The sequence below is a fragment of the Silene latifolia genome, chromosome 8 (genome assembly GCF_048544455.1).
Source record: "Silene latifolia isolate original U9 population chromosome 8, ASM4854445v1, whole genome shotgun sequence".
Lineage (NCBI taxonomy): Eukaryota > Viridiplantae > Streptophyta > Magnoliopsida > Caryophyllales > Caryophyllaceae > Silene > Silene latifolia.
In genome coordinates this window covers 44573309-44590001 of record NC_133533.1, presented here as the reverse complement: position 1 = coordinate 44590001, position 16693 = coordinate 44573309, and the positions used below count along the sequence as shown (strand labels likewise).

Sequence of the window (16693 nt, the reverse complement as noted above, 5' to 3'; positions counted from 1 at the left end):
AGAGTTATTATGGAAATTATATTCCTTTCCATAATCATGGTAGAATATGTCTAGGGCTCTTACCCTATAAATAGCGAAGGAAGCAATCGAAGAAGGGCATTCAAGATCTCACACACACAATACTTCATGCTAGCAAGATTTACATTACGTATCAATTGTATTCGTCCTCTTATTCAAAGCTAGTGCAATATTTGGCAGGGTACCGTCCCTCCCATGATTTGTTCCCCATTGGGTTTTTCGTGTCACCAAATCTTACGTGTCAATTTATATTCCGTACTTTACTTCCTTATTTAAATATCAAATACAAACGATCCATCAAGCAACGAACGAGTAAGACCGCATTGACCTAATACAATTAACTTGGTAAAAATCACCTAAACAGACATATATAAAATAATGGAGGGAGTAGAATCCCAATTTCATAAACAAGAGCAAGTTCGTACCAAAAAAAATAAAATAAACAAGAGCAAGTAAAGGGAAAATGAAGTCGTGGGTTTAGAACCCCAATTTCATAAACAAGAGAAAGTAAAGGGAAAATGAAGTCGTGGATTTTTGAACCTAAGACCTACAAAACAAAATATGGCATGCTTTACCACTACATCACTTTTCAACAAATGAACCTGAACTACACTAAATTTTCCATATCTGTTTTTAATGGGGTTCAATGGAACCCCATGAACCCCCATTAAAAACGCCCTTGTACAGGTATTACAATTATAGACTGATATTAATTACAAAAACTACTTTTATTATTATAGTGGGAACTATATCTCTATAAAATACGGAGTAATAAATACAATCATCAATGAATAATTTTGTAATGTAAATTCTACTAATAAATACTCGATGGAGTATTAGCATTGACAATGCCAGTCAGGCAGTCATGAATCCTCATGATCTTTAGCTTAACTACCCCAACTAATTAAATTACGAAAAAAAATAATTCGGACATTAGTAAGAGGCTAAGAGACAGAAAAACGGGTCTTTTGTTAAAATGACCATTATTTTTAAAGTATTTACCAAATTAACCATTCTCGAATTTTAATTGTCATTCTAACCATTTTTGAAACTTTAGAAACATAATCAATCTTGACAATGGCTAGTTTGGGAAATAAATTTGACAAAATAACTACTTTTGTAAAAATACAATATTATCAAAATTAATTAGTTTTCCATGATGACAGTTAGTATGTATATATTTTTCATCAATCCATGGATATTTAAATATGTGTGCTTTTTTAAAATCTTTATATTACTTATTATTCTAATTTTATAATTTTTCATTAAGCATATTTGTCTTTCATATAAAAGTTACTCTAAATGTAAAGAAATACTTCGTAACAAATATGTTACTTTATTGAAATAAAAAAAAAATATATGGGATGATTTATAAAATAGAGGAAGAAGTAAAATGGTTAAAATGGGGTCATTTATAAAATAGAGGAAGAAGTAAAATGGTCATAATTTTTAGTTTCAATTATTGTTATATTCGAGGTTTTTAATATTTAGTTGTAACTTTATCATTTTGCTCATAATTTAAATGTTGACTTTTCTTTTCGTAAGAATCACAGAATGACTAACGCTGATTTATTAAATAGAGGAAGAAGTCAATTCACGTCACACGTTTTTTTATATAATCATACATTATACTCATATATAACTATATATGTGATTTAACATAAGTGAGACATTTGCAAAAATAAGATTAGAGAAAATAAATATTGAAAAGAAAAGTATAAGTCTGTTAATGTCCATGCGATATATATAAGCGTGGTACATACCGTCATTATGAGAAACTAATTTTTGATATTACATAGATCTCTTACCGAATTATCCATTTTACCCAAATTATTTCCCAAACTAGCCATTGTCAAAATCAAATATATTATTAAAACCTTAACAATGGCTAAAATGGGAATTAAAATTCGAAAATGGTTAGTTTGAGAAATACTTTAATGAAAATAGTCATTTTAGTAAAAGACCTCAGAAAAACATACGCGAGTAATAAAATAAAGAAAATGAGTTTTAAATCATTTAATAATACTAATATGTATATTGAAATTACTATTCGGTATACGTTATCTTATGGAGAATATTAATAAAATAATAAATATTTAACAACTAATATATACAATATTATACAGGCATTATAAATATATCGATGTACTGAAATTCACAATCACCTAATAATGGGACGTTTTGTATCTTTCAACTTAAAATAGATCGATGATAGTGAAATTTTCGATCATCGATCTGCTAACGGGATACTGTGTATCTTTGAACTTACAATGGAAAGAGAATCGCAAAAAGAAAGAACCTACAAATCTAGTTAGAAAAGACATATCTTTGATTCAATATATTCGTATATATGAATATATGAAAATCAGAATAAGCGAGCGCACGGACGGGAATAAATATGTTCCATTAGTCATGCATGGCTTCAGAAAACATAAGTCATACGATTCTTATGGAATCCTTATCTTCTCTGCGTTAAAATATATTAAAAAAAAAGTAAGAAAAGGTATCATTCATATATTATAATCACAAGCATAATAATCACAAAATGTCATAATCCTTGTTTGCCTTGTTGGGTCAAGGAAACTTCCATTCAAATTTCAGGTGTTACTTTTATATATTCTAATTTATTGTTTATATATTCTGATCCTATTTGGTAAAACTAACTAAAAGATCAATTAAAATATAGAGAGTTAGCTGAAACTTAAAAATTTAAAAGGTGGTTAAAAATTAGGTGATGATAATCTAGCTCGTCGATCATCATGATTATATAAAAATTAATGTTTTGCAAATGAAAAGATGGTTGATATTTTGAGATTTGTTGGATTTGTGCCTTAAATCTGTTAGTCGCCGCTTTGAACGACTATGACGAGGGTCACCTAAACGGTATCTGTTGTTTGTATTGGGTCAGGTTTCTGTCTTGGCCCTTATTAGGCCATTTTATATTAGGTCTTAAATAGTACTCCCTTTGTCCCGGTCATTTGTTGTCATTTTCCATTTTGAGGTGTCTCAGTCATTTGTTGTCCTTTCTATTTTAAGAATGAACTTGATGAGTAATTTGATCATTCACAATCATTTGTTCCACTTGTCATTTAGCTATTGGCCCTCTCCTCTTTCCTTGGTCTTTGTGCCAAAACCAAAGGACAACAAATGACCGGGACGGAGGGAGTATTATACAAAATCTCTTAGTCTCATCCTAAGAGTCATGCATATTATAGCGTTTTGAATCTGTAATCTAAAAACTCCTCAAAAGCAATAAAACTCTCCTCCCTTTTGCCCTATGAACGTAGCTAACACACCGTTAGTGAACCACGTAAATCGGTGTGTTGTTTTCTCTATTTGTTCTTATTTATCTTTTCTCGCATCTGTCACAACCGGTAAAATGACATTAAACATAATAAGTATTAATATTAGTATTTGATATTAAAAGAGTAAAAAAGAGAAAGTTAAAATAATAACAGGTAGATTATCGCTCACATGCTACCCTATGTAGCTTATATCTCGACTAGTTTATTCGACAAATAAGCTACTTGCCAAATGCTTATGAATTTTTTTTTTTTTTTTTGTCTAATTAGCAATTTTAGTCAAATTATTAAGATATGATACATGTTATTACTAATTAAGTTCGATTCCTGTTAACACTATATACCTTTATGCTTATGTCAACTAGCTTAGTTGGTAAAGTAATGAGAAGTGGTATTCATGACCCGGGTTCAAATCTTGTTAACTCCCTTTCATACTTGGTCAGGCCTAATCCAAAATACGATTAAATTGTTTGAAAAATCTACTCAAGAGTATTGATCTCACTAAAACCTTCACTGAGTATTGTTAATATGCAAGTTTTAGGGGGATAATTAGGCTGATTGTTCATCTTTAGTGAGTTTAGAAACCGAACCTTAGTTTGGAAACTATTGTGCTCAATACACAACATGATAATTTGACTCCTATGAGCTTGATTAAGTTTTGACAAGGCTCAGAAGTATAGTATAGTATATATGCTTATTCTGGACAGTGGACTGTATCATTGTGTGTTAGCATATCATATTTTTTATTTGTTATTTTGGTTTTCTTGTTAGATGGGAAAAATAGGAGGGAATAATCAATGGTGACTTATATTTAGAAAAGGTATACAGTACTTTTTACTAAATTTTTCCTGATAAAATAACAATGAAATCAAGACCATTCCCTCTGAAAGTCCGATATGGCCTGAAAAGCCCAAGTCCATCCATGGTTGTAATGGCCGGGCTTGGTCAACAATATAGGGCCATTTATTTGCCCCAACTCGACACGTCGAGCCTCATTTTATTGTCTTGGCCCCGGCTAAACCCAACCTGACCTTGAGTTATGTGGTTGTGTTTGAGATGTTGAAATAGTTGCACCTCCAGATACATATCTATTGAGCGCGACGCGATGACACACAAGACACAACTAATTTGTGATACAATTGGTCTCCCTTGTGACGGGTTACCATTTGTGACGGATATTTTGTGAGATAAAATAGTAATAAAATGGGTTAGTGGAGAAAGGGGACCACATGAATAGTGTTGCAGAGAGAAAAAAAGTGGGTACATTGTGAGGTAAATGGTATCCGTCTTCAGCTTGTGACGGATATATCATGTCTTCAATGAGAATTTGTGTTTGTGATAAGAGATCGAGGAGATAACACTAGAAGTAAGAAGTGACAATAAATAAAACACGTAAAGTCGTAAAGATGAGAAGGTAGAGCACATATCAAAGTAAATTTGGTTATGGAGCAAAAAAAAGGGTGATAATGTGGGAAGTGGATTGGTCTAATAGAGTAAGCTATAGCCACTTCCTAAAGTGAGCATGCATCTCTATTCTCATACATTGGTTCTTCAATAGATACTCAAAATCATCAAATTTTCACATACTACAAAACGGCAGGTTTCATTTTTAGGAGATTGGTACGTTTCTAGTAGTGACACTAGTTAGGGGACCAACAATCACCTTTTTCCGGTTATTCCATTTTAAATTGGATGATTTTATAAGTTAGGCCATGTTTTTATAGGTTGTATGGAGCTGTTACTAAATTGAGCTGAACAGAGTTGAATTGAATTGTAATTTGCTGAAGTGAGTTTAAATGAGCTCAATGAGTTAAATGAGAGCTGAAATTAAGCTAAAAAGAACAGGGCATTAACGTGTCAAAGTGAATTTCACGTTTTCCGTTAAACTTTTTTATTTTCTTGTTTTTGAGGGCTATTGCCTATTGGTAGTTACTAGTTAGTTTGCCTCTTCAGGTTTTTTTTAAAATAAATGTTTGCCGACATAATTAGCTTCAAATTTAGTTGTACACTTGTCTTGTGCCACTATTAATCCTCAATGGGTAACCAACAAGAATTACTCAGTATTATTTTTAATGAAAATGAAAGCATCTTCCATGTAGGAATGATTTCATTAGCAGCTTCACCTTAGATTAATTAAGTGGTCCTATAAATGTCCTACCCAAATACACTCCACAAATACTACTATATACAACCTGTTGTACAAGAGCATTGTACAACTATAACAAATCTAATCGAGCTTATGTGTATTTCTTTCGAGCTTTTATAATTTTTGATTTTTTAAATTTTTTGATGTCAAAATTAAAATCTAATTGAGCTTATATATACTATGCATAAGTTTTATTATAATTTTTTAAAACCAATATTTTTATAATGGAGCTCAAATTCTTTCAAATAAAAAAACTCGTAATGTATAAGTCTAAGTTCGAATAATTCATTATAAATTATAATGCTCATACTCTTTTCTATACAACCAGTATAACTGGTTGTATTGTATAGTCTACTTACTAAATACACTTAGGAGTTAGGATAGCCCAAACGATGAAACTATTTTCAAAATTTGTGGATGAGACTATGGTTTGTTAATTGGTTATATAGACACTAATATAATACAAAGTATCTTTTTTTTTTTAAAAGTATGTACAACATTAGTAACCTAAATGTGTAAATAATTACAAAATATTCTCACGAGAGTTTAAGTATAAACTCATTTTTACTATAATAATGTGTAATATTTTATTAGTTTTATCATATTTAAATTATTAATGTGTATCCTTAAAACATATACGATATTAGAAAAATTGAACAAACAATTGAAACAGAGGGAGAATAATATAGTGACAAATAGTAGTAGTAACATAATAAAACCAACACAAATTCTCATTATAGACGGACACTATCCGTCTATACGTATAGACGGATACTATTTCCCTCACAAAATACCCATTTGCCATAAAGTGGGAAAATGGGAGTGCCCCACCTGTCCCCTACCCATTTTATTGTGTCTGCCTTTACCCGCTTTGTTTCGCCCCACATACTAAGAACTGTAAAACCAAAGTGGACGTCCATGTGTCCCAAGGACTGTAAAGTGTAAACCTCATTAAGGTTAATTCTGGCTGATTGGTGACATCGTATAAACTAATGGGCCTTATATAGTTTATAATAACAAAAGTTTGTTGGATAGACTATTGTTTGGATCACCAATAATAGGGTACAAAAAAAAAATATTATAAGCCTACACTAAGGTATTAATGGATCGTTTGTAGTGCTGACTAACTGTTTTGGACTTGGGAAAAAATGCTTTTGTTTAAAAATTTAAAAATGACAAATTATTTACCTAGCTGCTAAAGATCGTCGACAATTTTAATGAACTTCCAAAATTGCCCCTCCCTCACACTCCCCCTTATATTTTCCTTTTTATTCAAAAACTACCTTTCACACACCAAATTTTGAAAAAAAAAACCCGACTCAAATAACAACAAAAAAACGTATCGACCGCAACAATTCCGTCATGAATTCAAACATTCAACAAGGTATGTGATTGTTTTTAATATTTTTTTTTTAGTATTTTCTTAGATTGTAAATTTGTGACGGAATTAGGATAGATGCCTTTATTGTAGACGGAATTAGGATAGATGCTTTGATTTGAATCGGAATAAGTCGTTTTATTTCAAAATCATGCGGAAAATTCGAAAAAAAAAAAAAATGAAATCTGGGCTTGGACGAAGAACATTTTCGTCCAAGTCCAGGCCCAGACAAAAATGTTTTTCGTCCATTATGGGTGTTGGACGAAAAACATTTTAGACGAATGTTTTTCGTCCAAGCCCAAAATCTGGTTTTTTTTTTGTTTTTGTTTTTTTTTTTTTTTTTTTTTGAGTTTCTCGTTTCCTTTTTTTTTTTAAACTTATTTTTCCGTCTTGTTTTGTTATCGTTATAAACTAATAAATTATTAATAATAAACCTCGTCCGTGCAGAACTCGTTGTAAAATTATTTATTTTATTTTTTAATTTTTTAAAAACTTATTTTTCCGTCTTTTTTGTTAGTATTAAAAACTAATAAATTATTAATAATAATTCTCGTCCGTGGCGAAGTCTTTGTAAATTTATTTATTTTCCGTCTCGTTTTGTTTACGTAAAATATTAATTATTAATTATTACTAATAAACCCCGTTCGGGGTTATTTTTTTTTTTTTTTTTAATTTTTTAATTTACTTAAACTTATATTTATAAATTCTTTGTTTTATTAATTTAAGTAATCAATGCGTTTTTATTATTTTTTGAATAGATGGTCGGTGGAGGAAATGATCGTCACGTTCGAGCTCGAAAGGGGCTCCAGTTTGAGTCTGAGGTTGGAGATGGTAGTACCGAGTCGTGGACTGAGGAGCGGGTGGAGGAGGAGCTGGTTCGGTCTGGTGATGTGATATGTGAGGAGGAGGCGGGTGATGAGCGAGTGCGTAGGGTGCCACGTAGACAGAATGAGGAGGGGCGTTTTCAGCGGATGTCGGATGGTAGTTCTAGTAGTGTGGTGGCTCCGAAGAAGAAGAAGTCGGGTAAGGATGTCTCTTGGTTGATCGATCATTGTGTTCCGGGTGGTCCGATGTTTCCCCACGTGATTCCTAGCTTTGGGGGCCACATTGCCAACACCTTATGGCCGACTCCTAATGAGGTCGGTCGACCAGTTTTGACGGGTTACCACCGGTTTGGTAAGACGAGGTTGTTGAGTTGTTGGGAACTACCTCCCTGCCGTTCGGACTATTTATGACGGTAGTGGTCTTTCTCACCTATTAGATTCCATGGCTGAGCATTTTAACATGCCCCTTATTTCTGCTTTCGTTGAGAGATGGCAAGCCGACACCAACAGTTTTCACATGCCTTTTGGGGAGATGTCCATACTCCTTCACGATGTTGCGCAGATCTTAGGTGTTCGGGTTGATGGTAACTGTTGTAAGGTGGAGAATAATGACGGGAAGTTGGCGGATCCCCTTATGTTTGTTTGTGGCTTCTTTGGGATTTCATCAGACAAGTTGAGGTTGCCGTTAAACCCTAGTAAGAAGGTCCCTATTTACAAGAGTGGGGGTATATTGGTAGATGCAGTTTGTGACATGGCGGCAGCTAGTTGTGATGTTGTTTATGCTCAGAGGTTTTTGGCTGCGGTGTTGGGGTCGACACTTTTTGTCGACAAATCAGGTGATAGGTTACGTCCTCAGTTGTTTCCTTTAGTGTATGATACTGATAGTGTACACGACTACGCTTGGGGAGCCGGTGTACTAGCCTTCATGTACCGACAGTTGGGTGTGGCTTCACGTGCTGGTGTGAAGACTATTGGTGGTTGCTTGACTTTGTTGCAATCGTGGATCTATGAGTATTTTCCTATGTTCAGACCCGGTCCATCTTCGGTAATTGACCCTACTCAGCCTCGGTCGTGTTCTTGGAGATCCGTTGGTCCCTTCGCTCAAAATGCGGAGAAATTGTTGGAGTATCGGAGGTTGTTAGATGGGCTTACTTATGCTTCCATTAGGTGGGATCCGTACGGGCCGCGTCAGGAGGAGTATTATTCTCGTACTCTGTTTGCCGGTTGTGTTCGTTTCATGGACATAGCCGAGCCGTACCAGCCTGATTGGTGTTTACGACAGTTTAGGTATGTGCAGATCATACCCAATCCCATTATGAGATTGGTAGCGCATCGTCCTGCTTCGGGGATAGGGTACGAGGTTAGGGTTGGGGTTGCGGAGACTGATCATCTTTGGGATTGCTGGCAGGATCATGTGGTTCACATTTCTCGTAGATCGAGACCAGTTAGTTTCCCGGGTGAGACGGCGCCAGATTATGAGGCTTGGTATAATGGGAATTCTCACCCGTTGATCATTGATCCCGACCACCATGATGCCTCCGCGCCACAGGATGATTTTGATATTCCTGCTGAGGTAATAATTTTACTTACAGTTGTTGTAATAATTGTTTAACTTTCTTACTGTTCGGGGATAATGTTTATAATGTTTTAGTTATTTTTGTCAATTTGCAGACTGCACGTGCTGTAATGTTACAGTTGGCCGAAGCCGGAAAGATTGTCGATGACAAGAAACAACTTGCCTATTTCCGAAATATGATAAAGAACTTCGATCCATTTGTTGAGAGGGCTAGGGAGATTATACGTAATAGAGGACCTCGTCAAACACCCGGTGATCGTGTTCAGCGTAGATCAGATGGTGTGTACACTGATAGCGAGGAAGAGGATGATCAGTAGTCGGGAGACTAGTTTTTTTTTTTTATTTCATTTATGTTGTACGTTTTTGAAGACATTTTTTATGTTGGATGATTATGTTAGTTAACTATTTGAACCTTGTTTAATTCAAAAAACATGACGGTTTTAAATTCTAAAATTTCTTAAATTTCTTGAATACATAGCAACTGATGAAAATTCATACATTTCTGGAAATACTCACTACTTCATGACAATGACCAACATAATGAAAACAAACAAATACAAGATACACTTGAAATAAAACTTCATCATCCTTGCCATTTCCGAAATCTCATTTTTTATACCTATCACTTGCTCTTTCATGACATTTCCACTTGATGCATCATCACCTTCATCTTCACATGCTATATTCAACTTTTTTGTTATTGTCAAATGATCTTCAGTCAACCACGACACAAAATGATCGCAAGGTACACACTTAAAATACGCTTTCTTGGATTAGTAATCGACCTTAAATCTTGATGATAGCGTTTCTTTGACAACGATTGCAAATTTGATTCTTAAAATCAAGACCTTCAATTGGGTGGTTTCCCCACGTTGAGGATGATGTTGACATAAGTAGAGAGTTGAAGAAGAAAATGGAAGAAGATGAAAATGATTGGAAAATATAAAAAGTTGAAGATGAGTTCAGAAATACAACAATATGTAGATGTTTATATAGGGAAAATGTTACCGTTGTAATTCAAAATAACCGTTACAATTCAAAAATAACCGTTAAAATTCAAAAATAACCGTTATAATTTAAAATAACCGTTATAATTCAAAAAAACCGTTATAATTCAAAAATAGCCGTTATAATTCAAAATAACCGTTATAATTCAAAAAAACCGTTATAATTCAAAGTAACCGTTATAATTCAAAAATAGCCGTTATAATTCAAAATAACCGTTACAATTCAAAAATAGTCGTTACAATTAAAAAATAGTCGTTACAATTAATAGCTTATAAATAGGCCATTCTATGTCAATTTCAATCATAACATCCAATCCTATTCACTCATTACAATACTGAAATGGTTCTCATAAATGCTCAAAAAATCAGAGTTTATCAAATAAGAATCGATCTAATTGTTCAAAATTTACCAATTCTAATTGAGCGTCTTGAATCAGTGGTTCCCAGTGACACTGTATGGCACATGCTTGAAGAGCCTCCAATTGGTAGCCTTTGTATAATTTTAGTCGGAAACCCGGATCATGTTCTAACTCCAGCAGTTAGAGATGAGGTTGTTTCTGATGAAGTACTAAACGAGAAGATGTGGGAGTTTCGCAGGTTAAGAAGTGATATCTTTACATATTTTGAGCGCATTCTCACCGTGATCGATTACCCAAGACTATCAGACTTATGTGCCGGTAGAGTGCCCAACCAAGGAATTCTTTATCTCTACATCAATGATTTGTTGATTCAATATATGTCTACCCAACCTGAAGAAATTGAGATTCAAGATCATGAAGAAGATAAAGAATCGTCATCTTCATCATCGGAAGATAATTAAGTTCGGTAGTTATTTAATTATGTTGTGTTTTAAGTAATAATCGTTTATGGTATGGGTTTGAGGTTTAGGGTTTGGGGTTTGGGGTTTAGGGTTTAGGGTTTAGGGTTTGGTGTTTAGGGTTTGAGGTTTGGGGGATGGTGTGTTTTAATTATGTTTTAAGTGGTCAAATTGTGTTTTAAGGAATGTTTTAATTAAAATATGTCAAATTGTGTTTTAAGAAATGTTTTAATTAAATTACGTTTTAAGTCATTTAATCGAATGCAGAGGATAATAAACTAATATAATCGGATAAATAAAATATAAGGTACAATATTCGGATATATAAAATAAAAGGTACAATAATCGGACAAATAAAAGCTAAGATCAACTCGCGAAACTGCGCCATAAAGATAGCTGATGTCGATACATGCCATTATAATGAGCTACGCTTTCATTATGTACCCAACAAGGGGCTATTGGAGGCATAGGTGACAAGGGGCGACCGGAGCCGCAAATAGTGGTTTCCCGCATGTAATACCCATAAGACACCATATGGGGTACGTACTCCGGTGGGGGCTCGTAAAGGCAAATAAGTATAACTACCATTACAATGTCGGTGACCTTTTTGATCGTCAAATGAAGAAACACAACATATCACCCAATTGTACATCGTAGCATAACCATATAGATCAAAATTGTCCATCAAATGACCCGAGCCACACGGTATCTGATCCATAAATGTAATTCTATCTACCTCCGCATCAAATCTCCCTGGGCCATAAATATGATCACGGTAAAGGGGACTACGGATTTCCCTAAGTAAATCCATTCTAGCCATCGTGAAATGAGATTTGTCACCCCTCACAGCATGTGAGAGAACTCGAAAATCACAATGACCGTCTCCGGAAGGGTTAAACCACGCTTCGAGATGCTCGTGAAACCAGGAAGGCAAAAAGTGAAGATAAGGAAAGTACCTCGAATGACCAATAGTGTAGTCTACCTCAAGAGGTGCGCAATACGATGTGCTGAAACTCCCCGTACTAGTGGTAGCAGTAGTAGACGGTGTACCGGGACCCGTTTGAGTGGATTGGGGGGGTACTAGACGGAGTAAAATGAACCGTCGGAGTCGAACTCCCGCCCATTGCCTCTCAATATAAGCCGCCACTCCCGCCCATTGCCTTGCCAAATTGCCCCACGCCACATTAAACTTATCTTCGGTCTCCGCCTCGACAACCGCTTTAAACAAGTTACAAGTTATGTGCTTAGCCCAACTATCCTGACCCGTGATATCAAGTGCTTTCGTCTCTACGTTAGAATATATATGCCAAAGACATAGCAAGTGAGACGAATACGGAAAAACAGTGGGAATCGCGTTCAACAAACCTGCCTCGCAATCAGTAACAATAGCATTAGGTTGAACGACATCATTGAGAAGGGCCTTCAGTTTCCGTAGGACCCACAGATATCCATCCTCGGACTCATGCGTTACAAGAGCATACGCGATGACAAAGCTCTTCCCGACGGTGTGACTCCAACCATCTCAACAAGCGGAAGACGGTATTCATTTCTCTTGTACGTGGAATCGATCAGTACCACATAATAGTATGATCGAAACATCTTAACGGCTTCTGGATGAGCCATGAACACGTGGGTTAGCTCATCGGTCTCCGATCGCTGACCCAATAATGAACGTACTTATCTTTGAACCGCAAGTGCTAACATCTCGTTGCCGGGTTTCTCCCATCTCTTTCCTCGGCCCTTACTTTCTGAGAACGATCGTAGATTTGTCGCCGATTAGGTCTTGACTTTTCCGGATTCCGCTGATGCAAACCCGCACTAATAATTGCCGGTCTAACATGAGCTCTAACTTGGGCATCGATATAAGCCAACTCCTCGTCATCAAACTTTGCAAAGTATCTGTCGCCGTCACAATACAACGTTAAAGCATGATTATGAAACCCGGATCTCATCACAAGCTTCCACTTATTCTCTTCTAATTCAACAACTTTCATTGAAAATTTGCATTTGCACCACGCGGTAGCCGTGTTACCCCTCATTAAAGAGTCGACATCCTTATTTACGGGACCTTTTCCACCCATCCGACAAACAAAATAATCTTGTCTCAAATTCGTGTTACGACCAACTCTCTTGTTGCTTGCTCTTTTTATACCAAACCCGAGTCGGAGTCCGATCTCATATGCCCAATTAAACGCTTCAATACTTGATGCAAAGAACAAAGTAGTCGTAAAATGATCTGAGTAATCAATACCGTCTCCATCGTTATTCACCTGCGCACGCATTTCGATAAATTAGTTAATAATTAATTATTTTCGACGAAACGAGTCGGAAAAAATAAAAAATAAATATATAGACGGTAATTAATTATTTCAATTGTTTTATAGAAAACGAGTCGGAAAAAATAAAAAATAAAAAAATATAATACAAAGACGGGAATTAATTATTTTAATTGATTTATACAAAACGAGTCGGAACAAAAAAATATAAGATGGAAGCAAAAAAAAAAGAAAAAAAAAATACGAATTGGGCCTTGGACGAAAGGATTTTTCGTCCAAAACCAGGCCTGGACGAAAAATTCTTTCGTCCACTATGGGCCTTGGACGAAAGAATTTTTCGTCCAGGCCTGGTGTTGGACAAAAGAATTTTTCGTCCAACACCAGGTCTGGACGAAAATTCTCTTCGTCCAGCCCAATTCGTCCTATTTTTTTTTTTTTTCGATTGCATTTTCAACAAAACTCCGTCACGAATTCTATCATAATTCCGTCTACATTCATGGCATCTATCCTAATTCGGGATTTAATCGATAATAAAACATAAATTTTTAACAAAACTAAATCGTAAACTAACCTCGTTACTAGCTTCATTGTTGGAATCGTTGTTAAAATCGTTCCCGTTCATGTTGTTAATTACAAAACCCGTCTTCTTTTTTTGTTTGAATTTTTTTAGTGAGACGGTAACTTGTGTTTTAGTGAGACGGAAATTGCATTTGTGTTTTGAGACGGAAATTGCATTTTGGTGAGACGGATATGGAGTTATGATATGGAGGGCAAACTTGGAAATTTACATTAATTGTCGACGATAATTAGTAAAATGTCGACGACGTATAGCAGGACCCATTATTTAATAGAATGGGCTCTTAATATAAGACCGACCTGTTAATCCCTACCCTTTAAAAAGCCCCAACTTAAACAACTGTAGCAATGAATAGTTAGTTGAGCAAGTTACCTCCCTGCCGTTGGATCTTCCTTCAAGATCTACTCCCTCCATTTATCCTTCAATTCACAGCCACAATCTAACCCCTTTACCCTAACCCCTTTACCCTGCCATTTATCTTCACCGCTTATTTGTCTCCGTACTGGGTTTCTCGCGCAAATGGCGATTTCTATCAGCACAACCTAGGTATTTACTTAGATTACATAGCTGCTATTTTTTTGTTATTGTTACACTTATTGCGTTCTTTTACTGTTGTAATTTATTGTTGTGTTGTTCACGTTATGTCTGTTGTGATTTTGGTCTTCAAAATTTAGTTTAGGAGTTAGGGATTGTGAACTAATCATTTCATGTGCGGTTATGAGTTTTGATTTGAACATTTTGTCTGTGATCTGGTAGTTTTGCTTGCCGATCTGCCGTTCTCTTGTTTAATTATTGTTGTTACTATTTAATTACTGGTTTAGCTGTTTTGACTATGCCGCTACTGCGATTGTGTCTGCTTTAATTACCGTTATTATGATTTAGGTTACTCTTGTTGATAAATAGCCTTGGCGTTAATTAATTTTAGTAAAACCGTTTACGGCGTATGTCTAATGTTTGATTCTGCTAGGTAGTGTTTAATTTGTTCGTTTAATGGTTTGTGTGCCCAGTGAATTCGGGTTGTTCCTGTGATGTTGCTTTGGCTCAACAGTTGTTTTTTATTGCTCTTGATCGCTGTAGATGTGGTCTGTAATTATTCATCTGTTTGTATGGGGGTTGTTGACAATTGTGTACTAATTTTGACAGAACATCAAGTTAGTTGTTTATTTGTCCATTTCATTTCACTTACCATGTTGATTTGTGCCTTTTTATTTCATTGTGGGTTGTTTTTTTTTTTTTTAGATTTGTAATGATTAGTGTGGTTTGAATTCTGCAGGTGTGACCACCTGGGGTTGGCCTGTGGGTTGGATATAGCAGATTCCTTTGGTGTAGGTTCCTGTAAAATGTTGTTGGCGGTTGTTTCGGGTGAATGTGCGTTTCTGTTGGGGTGTGTGCTGGTTTCAGGCTCGTTTTTTTATGGGTGGTTATTGTCCTAACTCTACTTGGTGGCGCCTTCCTTTGTTATTGTTTCCGTTCCAAGTTTAGAAAAGGTATATTATCATATGATTTTTCTATTTGCTTGCACGAGTGAGTTCCGTGTGTACTGGGACCTTTCAATTCATAGTCCATGTTGATTCGTTCGTTCTGTGCATTATTTGGTTTTCAGAAAACCACCTTTTTTTTTCTCACTTTTATTTGAATGTGCCGGGGATACTAGGAGGCCACAAGCTATGCCTGGATTCTTGAACACGAGCTTCCCTGCTTTTGACCGCGCCCTCATCTTAAAGGTTATTAGCGTTTCTGGCAACAATTTTTTTGGGGTTTTAACCTGTGTTGACTGTACCCCATCACTAATGTGCTTTTTATGCTCGTTGGCAATTTCCCAGGGCCTGCCTTTAGCAGGTCAGCTTTCAGCGTTGCTCCCCTTGAAGGTGTTTTACGCTTGCCCTTTTTATTTCTGTTTTGCTGTAACTACTTCCTGATGTATTAATATTACTGTGGTGCAGGGCTATCGTTCGGGTTACTGTTGTTTCCGGGATCCTCCAGTAGTTGGCTCGCTTTTTTTGATGGGTGGTTTTTATCCTAGCTCTACTTCGTCGAGCCTTCCTTTGTTATTGTTTTCGTTCCAGGTTTAGAAAAGGTATTTTATCATATGATTTATCTATTTGCTTGCACGAGTGAGTTCCATGTGTACTGGGACCTTTCAATTCATAGTCCACGTTGATTCGTTTGTTGTGTGCATAATTTGTTTTTAAAGGAACCACCTTTTTTTTACTCACTTTTATTTTAATGTGCCGTGGATTACTAGGAAGCCACAAGCTATGCTTGGATTCTTGAACACGAGCTTACCTGCTTTTGACTGCGGCCTCATCTTAAAGGTTATTAGCGGTTCCGCCAACATTTGTTTTTTTGATTAGACCTGTGTTTACTGTATTCCATCACTAATGTGCTTTTTATGCTCGTTGGCAATTTCCCAGAGCCCGCCTTTAGGAGGTCAGGTTTCAGCGTGGCTCCCCTTGAAGGTGATTTACGCTTGCCCTCGTTGATTTATGTTTTGCTGTAACTACTTCCTGATGTATTAATATTTTATGTCGTGCAGGACTATCGTTCGGTTCACTGTTATTTCTGGAAGCCTCCAGTAGTTTAAGCGCACCTGCTTTCTGTCCTAAGCCTAAAGTTTGTTTTACTTCGTCAAGATGGTTCTTATCAGTAACAACAGTGGCTTTGTTGCTGGTTTAGTTTGGGCTATTAGGTGCGTTAAAATGTTATATCTAAACCCAATGCTCGTGGTGGGTTGTTGATAGGGTTACTTGATTACGTGGGCAGTTCTCATTT

At 35.8% G+C, this 16693-nt stretch overlaps 1 long non-coding RNA gene across 1 annotated transcript; it reads left to right on the top strand.

The window, feature by feature from the left end:
- The first annotated feature begins 15327 nt into the window (after positions 1-15327).
- On the top strand, positions 15328-16381 carry LOC141594316 (uncharacterized). The gene is made up of 3 exons (XR_012522118.1): positions 15328-15408; positions 15576-15645; positions 16336-16381. It is a non-coding gene; the product is annotated as an uncharacterized LOC141594316 (long non-coding RNA).
- The last annotated feature ends 312 nt before the right edge of the window (positions 16382-16693 follow it).